This window comes from Nelumbo nucifera, chromosome 5 (assembly GCF_055504915.1).
Source record: "Nelumbo nucifera cultivar China Antique chromosome 5, China Antique-T2T, whole genome shotgun sequence".
Lineage (NCBI taxonomy): Eukaryota > Viridiplantae > Streptophyta > Magnoliopsida > Proteales > Nelumbonaceae > Nelumbo > Nelumbo nucifera.
In genome coordinates, this window is record NC_142653.1 from 13,486,175 (window position 1) to 13,494,805 (window position 8,631).

Consider the following 8,631-nt stretch of genomic DNA (forward strand, 5'->3'; position numbering starts at 1 on the left):
CATTCTATACACCAATGCTCATCCATGAATTGGTATCAATTCCAAGCTGATACCTATCCCAACAGTACTTTCGGTCTATAAAATCTTCATTCTCCCTATTTGTATTTGTACTTCTTCCAAACTGAGTCAAAGTAATTAAAATGATTCTTTTTACATGGACAATGCTATTTTCCCCTATGTAGGTGCATATAAAAGGGCCATGGAAGAAGTTTTATATTATCAAAATCTGTCTTGTAGCTGAAGGAAAATGACATTATTCTTTTAATTTTTTAGGATTCATTTGATTGGCAGTTAGAATCGAAATATTTGGAATGGTCTATTTAGTTGAGACAAAAATCAAATTATCAGAATTGAAATTTATTGAAATAGGATTTCATTCCCAAGGGATGAAAAAGAAATGATGATTTAATTCCCTCAAATGGTGGCATGTTATTTTCACAAAAATAAAAATAAAAATAAAAAAGGGAATAGGATTACAATTCCACCCAATGAAACAGTTGGAATCGGAAAGAGCCCCAATCCCGATTCCAGACCCTTATTCTTGCAAATCAAACAAGAATTGTCCATCCGTATATTCCTCAATTACTAAATTTTACTAATTAATTAAGCTTTTCTCCTGCCAAATAAAACCAAACATTCATTTGCTTGATTCTACCTTCAACCAAACAAGCCTCAAAGCTGAACGCTGAAAAGGTTCTAATATGGAATCTCTTTAGCATTCAGTCCATAGTTTGGCAAGTCTTTTGAGAAGATCTTCTTGTAGCTTGACAGTCAAAAGACGCATTGAGTTTTTGACATAAGATTTGGGCAGCCTGAAGACCATTTGACAGATGTGCATCTTTCCGTACAAAATTAAAACACGAAAGACACAAGAAGTTTCATTTGGAGCTTCCCAAAATCAGTTCAAAATGGACTTCTCATGTCTTTTCGGCATCCCATCTTTTAGCAACTAAATCTTCCGCGTACCAAATAGAAATAGACCGATTTTCAGCCTTCCCAAATTGTAAACAACCAAAAGACCATAAAAAAACACACAAAATGAGCCTTTAATAAATCAAGGGAGATCATTGACGTATTCTACATTTCACTTTTATCTTCTATTTATCAAAAGCCAACTTACAACATTTTAACCCAAAAAATCAAATTTTGAGCCGTTAATGTTACTCACAAAAAAACTCAATCAAAAGTGTGACAGACATACATGAAGTGAACACATAACTAATTTTAGATGGTCCCCTGGCTAGACCTCCTGTCAGATGAACACTCTAGATTTATCACATTAAGTGGCAGAAATAAGAGTAAGCCCAATTATAGAAACATTTTTTTCTCCTTTTTGTTGTTATTGTATTTACTTTTTTCTTTACAACATAAAAAAAAAGTGGCAGTGGATCTATACATTACAATTATACCAGTTCTACTCTTTTAGAGGAATCTTTTCAAATTCTTTTCTTCAATCGTTTAGAGGAATCTTTTCCATTTTACTCATTTAGAGTTGTATTACCAGCACATGATACCAAATACCCTTCCCCTCCAATACACAGCACATCAATGCAGCGGCTACAATATTTGCAAAAACAAAAAAAAAAAAAAAAATAGTTTCATTAATCACTGTGGTTCAGTTTGGAATGGTTTTAAAAAATGACCCAGAAATGGAATCGTTCTGGCCACCAGTTTTTGGGTCAATGGTCTGACCGTACGATTCGAATAGAAGCCCGTTTAACAAAAATAAATAAAAAAAACGGCCAAAAACTGTTGAATGATTCAGCAGTTCAATGGTTTGACCGCCCAGGTCAATGGATTGTTGACTTCTTCAATAGTTTTTTGCCAAAGATCTGGTTTGGAGTAAAACAGAATTGACTGCCTAGACGGTTCTCAGGCCAAACGGTCCGACCATCTGGATCAACGATGGTTTGAAAACCATAAGTTTGGTTGCAAACTTGCAGTGTAGTTTCATTGCAAATAGGCCGAATGAAAATTCTAGTTTTACTTTGGGTATCGATAAGACCCTCAAGATCACACTTGGTTCTGCTTAAGTTGTTAATTACCTATTTAGGCTGTGTTTGGTTGCAATGCAAATAAATTTGCACTACTACAAAACTAAGTCAAGGCAAATGATTTGAATATAAATTCTGACCTATTTTTGTTTTAAATATTAGTTTATTTTGTTGGATTGCAATACAAATGAAATAAATTAAGACATGGAGCAGAATAAAATAAAACCCAAAACAAAATTAAATGAGAATTTGCATTTTTTTCATTTACACTCCCATGCATTTGTACTAATGCAAATACATTTGTACTGCAACCAAACATAACCTTATTAGTGGATGTTTATACTTTATAGATGATCACCAGATTCACCACCATGTCAAAAGGCTGTTATTAAGGCCATGTTTGGTTGCAATGCAAATAAATTTGCACTGATGCAAAATTATGACCGTACAAATGATTTGAATGTAAATTTTGACCTATTTTTGTTTCAAATTTTAGCTTGTCTTGTTTGATTGTAGTACAAATGAAGCAAATTAATACATGAAGTAAAATAAATAAAACATAAAAAAATAAATGAGAATTTGCATTTTTTTATTTGCACTCCCATGCATTTGTACTAATGCAAATAAAATTTCACTGCAACTAAATACAGCCTAAGGCTCAGTTTGGAAAAAAAAACCAATATAAATACATACAAAATAATATAAAATACAATTACTCCTTCCAAACTGAGCCTAAATAACCATAAACAATTAATGCCTGGTTACACAACGTACTATAGGTAGATGGCCGACCTCCCCCATCATTTAAGATGTTGAAAACCAAGTTTACCCGTTCCCACACATTTATTGTACATTTTACATAAATGACTCTTTTCTTTTACGGCAATCAATACGGGTGTCTTTGATCCAGCAGAAGAATTCATCAAAATTTAGCAGCATTTGTTCCGAATCTCTTGATATGTACGTTTAAAGCTTGAATAAAAATCTGTAGAAAGTTATTTCTACACTTCAGAAACATTTGATGAGTTATTAGTTGAACAAGTTGCAATGGAGATTTTCTGGAATAAAAATCCATGCAAACATAATGAGATCAAGCATGGGAATTTGGGATTAGCTTTTTCCATAAAGCGTGCCCCACATGCGCCCCACACCACATCATCCCCCATACTTGTAGAGTTGTGCCCCATGAGGGGGTGCCATACAACGTCTCACAATACATTCTTGCCGTGTATTGAGAGTATCTTCTTCAATAATAGTATCAGACCCAATGATGTCATCTTTGAGAGATGTTCCCAAGAATATAATGTGGGACGTTGTGGGGCGCAAATGTGAACTCATACTTGTAATGGGGAGTGTTTCCAATCTATAATTGGGGTTTGTTGTGAATTTGCATTATGTGGGGCATTGATGCAAATTCAGATCAGCATGGTGAAGGTGCCAGCTAGCTAGACGGTAAAGTTTCTAGCTGATTGTAGGGGAGATCTTATTGGGGTCAAATCTCACCTTCACCTGAATTGGAGGGATCTAAGGGTTTGGGGAAGAATGCCCCCTCTTGTGTAGTTCATTACCTAAAACTAAAAAATAAAATAAAATAAAAAAGCCCTGAAACCATAGCATCTCAGGAATATTCCCTCTGAATTAGTACAGTAAATATTCCCCTCATGCTGCTGGATGTTGTATTTTCAGGATATTTACACAATTAAAAGATAAGAAAATTTGTGGTTTAAGGCTATGTTTGGTTTGAAGGAAAAGGTAAAGGAAGGGAAACATAGGGAAATCCATACAAGATTTGTAAAGGTTTCCCTACATTTCTCTTCCTTTCCCTACTTTTTCCATCAAACCAAATACAGCCTAATAGTCAAATTATTCGATTGGGTTTGAATGTAAGTACAAAATTGTTAAAGATAAGATGAGTCCTATGGTTTATGTTTAAGCAAAAACACCCAGGTTGCTCTTGAATAGTCATCCATTATTGCCAAGAAATATGAGGCACCAGAGAGATAAGGGGTAAGATAGTCCCCCCAAATGTCACAACAATCTGAATTTGAAGACTTCACTTGCAATTCAGGAATGAAGGAAAGTCGATCACAGGAGATATGTCCAAGGTGTACATTTCACATTCATGGATCTGTGGTGGCTGATGTAGTGTGAAAGGCTGATGGAGAATCATGACTTGAGAGCATGTACAGGCCATTGTGAAACTTACCCACTCCAATCAACTTCTTGTGGGTCAGGTCTTGTATGACACAAAAGTGGGAATGAAGAGCACCGCACAATTAATTCATTGTGGCAGTTAGTTTACTAACTGAAATTAAATTGCAATGGAAATCTGGGAGATATAGCACATCTGCTAATTCAAGACATGGTGATATCTACACTACTCCTTGAGACTCTATTGGTACCAATGTACCATCACTACAAGAAAAAAGGGTTATAGTGACAGATTTAATCTGTCACTATAAACCTATAGTGACGAATAAATGACGAAATTTCGTCCATCACTACAAGTTGTGTTATTATAGCTTATAGTGTCGGACTATAGAGTCTTCCTATAGTGACGGATTTTAAAATTCGTCACTAATTTTGCACTTATAGTGACAGTTATTTTTGACACTATAGAGTCTTCCTATAGTGACAAATAATACATGATCGCCATTATAGACATTTATACTGACGGTTCTCTCCATCACTATATTAAATTTAAAGCATTTATAGTGACGCTTTTATCTGTCATTATATTGGACTTTGTATCTCTATAGTAATAATTTTGTCGATCACTATATTAAGTTTTGAATCTCTATAGTGATGATTTTGTTTGTTACTAAATTGGGTTTTGGGTTAAATCTATAATGACAACTTTTATACCACTACAAGTTTTTAACTTCTCTAACCTGTAACATATTTATATGAGAAATCATATGTTTTATTCATTTTCGCATCACAACAAATTTACAAATAAATTTTCACAAAAAAATAAAAACTAAAAATACATGAAAATATAATATCCATACATCAACATGTAAAAGTGTATCACAAGTGACACTTTGCTACATATAATAAACCACAATAAAAATGAAAATTATTGATCTCAAATCCCTTCATCCATGTATGTTGTAACTCCTTACAAAATGCATTCAACCTGAAAAGCAAAATAAAATAAAAATTAGATTAAATAACTAGCATGAGATTAAGGCAAGTAAATAAATTAAAATAGAAGCCAAAGATTGAATACGTAAAGCAAACCAAGAGATGATAAACTTTGAGCAAATATAATTCTAAAATTCAAGGCTTGTAGAACTTGGTTCCATCACCATTCAATAAGAGAGGAAATGTCAAACCATAAGCTCCATTTGTGTGAAGAATCTTCTGATTAAGTTCAGTCCTAGTAGTAATATTTCCCCATTGATGACTTTCCCTAGTAGTGACCGGGACAAACCAAAGGATGTGAGTCCATTGCAACTACAACAAAGCTATTAAATTTTTAAAAGCAGCTCTTAACTTGTAACTAGGAAGGTTGAATCACGCAATTTTAATTGCACAAACAAAATAAACCCTCCCATGAATGTTTAGGTAGAAGGTAAGGAATTTTTCCATTGTAATAAAAGACAAAACAGAGTCATCAACAACATTAGAATAACAATAACCTTGAGGTATATGTACAAGTGAATTATTTGCAACTTATTCAAAAATAGAAAAGATTAAAAAAAAATGATACCTTAGATGTGGCTAAAGAACCAACTGCTCCTTCACCAGAGAAGAGATGGTGCAGCTACAATGGCAAGCTTTGAGAAATTAAATAAAAATAAAAGCTGTGATTAAATGGTTGTAGAGAAACCAGGTATAGTAAAACAAGCTCATTGGAGTGAATAAGAGTAATAAACATTAACAATAAGAGATTAACAACTGCTAGCATGAGAAAGACGTGCAAATGAGAGAATAACAGTTTTGTGTGATTGGCAGCTTCCATCTGTCAAAATAAGGCATTATTTTTTGGAAGGTTAAGAACACGATCAAGAGATGGATTCCAATGGTGGCTTTTGGTGAACATTCTTGCTGGAGCACCATGCGACTTTCCAAGGACAAAGTTGAGGCTCTTGAGATTTCTTAAACTAATTGTCATAAATCAAGGATCTAATATATTGTTGGTTTTCAGACTTGCAAGGACAAAATTGAGGCTGAGGTGTGGATTGCAGGTCTCAAAGCACTGATTTCTTCCTGTCAATGTGGACGTTCAAAAATTGATGGATGGAGTGGACTTTCTTTTGATGTAACTACACATATTGGAACCTCTTGTGGTCTTTAACTTTCAAAATTATTCTGTTCTTTACTCTGCATTAAGCTACCTCTTGAAAACATTGTAATATTTCTCCAACCATTCACCATCTCAAATTGATTTTCATGCCACAACCTTTCAAATCTTAGCATTTTCAGGTCTGATTGGGCCCAAGCCAAATGTAGTTCAGGTCTAGTTGAGAATTTATTCAAAAAAAAAAAGAAGTGATTAAATTTTTAATGGGTCCAAGCCAAATGTAGTTCAAATTCTTCAAATTGGGAACCCTGAATTGCACCTCTACTAAATTCTTGAAATTTAGATACATCTTGCAGACATTGTAATATTTCTCCAACCATTCACCATCTCAATTTGATAATGACGAAACAATTAGATGTTGATTTTCATGCCATAGCCTTTCAAATCTTAGCATTTTTAGGTCTGGTTGGGACCGAGCCAAATGTAGTTCAGACTAAATTTTGAATGGGCCCAAGCCAAATGTAGTTAGATTCTTCCAATTGGGAAGCCTAACTTGGAAGTTGGAACGTCAAATTCAAAGATATTGGAGATATCAGATTACTCAATGTAAAGCAAGTTTACCCCCAACATCTTCCCATAAGGGTGAATACACACCATTAGTCTCCATAAAGCTCAAATAAACCCAGGCAATGCAAATGTAGGAGAAATAAGTTAAGGTATTCTCATATGGAAACACCCCAGAGAAGATACAATTCACCTTGGTTAGTTGGTACCCACAAAACAATCAAAAAAGTTCCAAAATACAGGTTGGGCAAAAAATCTGAGATAAACAAAAAGATATCTAAATCACTCCAAAATGAACAAATCTCATTAAACTTGTTTGATTCATTTACCGTATGGCCTGAAAGCAGGCAGCCGATATCAGAAAAGTCGCCTCCAATCAAAGATAACTGAAGAAAACCAAATCTGTAATTTCCACAAGAGAAGTTTTGAAAAAAAATTGTAAATGGATCTAAACCAGTCTATAACCAGGAATTAAAATATGCATAAATGAAGCTCTTTCAGGTAGTAAGGTTTTCACTTTCTCCTACAGGGACTAGGTGTAAACCTTCTGACATTATCAAGCTATACATAGATGATGTCAGCTCATTGGTCTGTTAAACCTGACACAAGGAAAAGACTTGGCTTCTAATATATGTGCTCTGATAACAAGTTGTGTAGATTGATTCTTGTCTAGTGATGGAAGAAGTAAGATAAAAAGAAGAAATAGAAGAAGAAAGGGGAGATAATCGATTAGAAGCAATACCTCTATACAAAATATTTGTAGAGAACCAAAGAACAGAGGTAGAGATTAGAGAAAGAATACCAGAACATTTAGAAGTAATTAATACCTCTATACAAAAAGAAGGCCAGAACAATTCATCTGCAGTAGCAATAGCACTTCTTTGGTGTCCAGAACGATGACTTGGACTATGGTGGTGTCGCTTTGGTGCTAGCAATAACCGTGGACGATGAATGGTGGTGAACTGATTGTGTTTGAGAAGAGAGAAAAGATCATGAGAGAATGAGACATAATAAAGCCAAGGAACGGAACTGAAACTGGTTTGATAGATTGGAGGGAGAGTCGTTTCTTTCAAAAACTCAGAAATTTTTCATTATCATTGCATATTGAAAGGAGATGTGAAGGGTCGTTTCTGTTTTCGCAGAGATAGAGAGGGGGGGAGGGAGGGAGAGGGGGGAAATTTTATTTTAACGATATAATCTTTTTATTAATTAATCTTACAGCTTTTTTTATTAATGTAATCATTTTTAAATGGAATTTAAGTAGATATTAACTTATAGTTAATTTTGAATTTAAACTTTAATTTATTAATAATAAAGTTTTATTGTCAAATATAAATTTAAATTTCTATAGTTCTTATTTATTAATTATACAGCTTATTTAATCATATTTATTAATTTAAATTTCTATAAAATGGATTTTATTTTTTATCAATTATTTTGAATTTTTTAAATTTATAATATTTTTAAATGGAATTTAAATGAATATTAAATTAAAAGTAAATGGAATTTTAAATTTTAATGCATCTTTTATTTATGTAATCATTCTTAAATAGAATAAGTTGATATTAAATTATAGTTAATTTTGATTTTAAATTTTAATTTTATTAGCTATAAAATTAAAATTAAAATTAAATTAAAAGTAAATGGAATTTTAAATTTTAATGCATCTTTTATTTATGTAATCATTCTTAAATAGAATATAAGTTGATATTAAATTATAGATAAATTTGATTTTAAATTTTAATTTTATTATCTATAAAACTAAAATGAATATTAAATTAAAAGTAAATGGAATTTTAAATTTTAATGCATCTTTTATTTGCG

General features: G+C 32.8%; 1 long non-coding RNA gene across 3 annotated transcripts; it reads right to left on the reverse strand.

Moving 5' to 3' along the window:
* Nucleotides 1–4,933: 4,933 nt before the first annotated feature.
* LOC104605117 (uncharacterized) lies at nucleotides 4,934–7,949 on the reverse strand. Of its 3 annotated transcripts, none has more exons than XR_016076324.1 (5): nucleotides 7,635–7,949; nucleotides 7,137–7,193; nucleotides 5,710–5,763; nucleotides 5,306–5,409; nucleotides 4,934–5,133 (listed from the first exon to the last, which is right to left on the reverse strand). It is a non-coding gene; the product is annotated as an uncharacterized LOC104605117 (long non-coding RNA). The 3 variants fall into 3 exon arrangements; XR_016076325.1 differs by having other exon boundaries at nucleotides 7,137–7,209; XR_736544.2 differs by having other exon boundaries at nucleotides 5,710–5,776; nucleotides 7,137–7,209.
* Nucleotides 7,950–8,631: the final 682 nt, after the last annotated feature.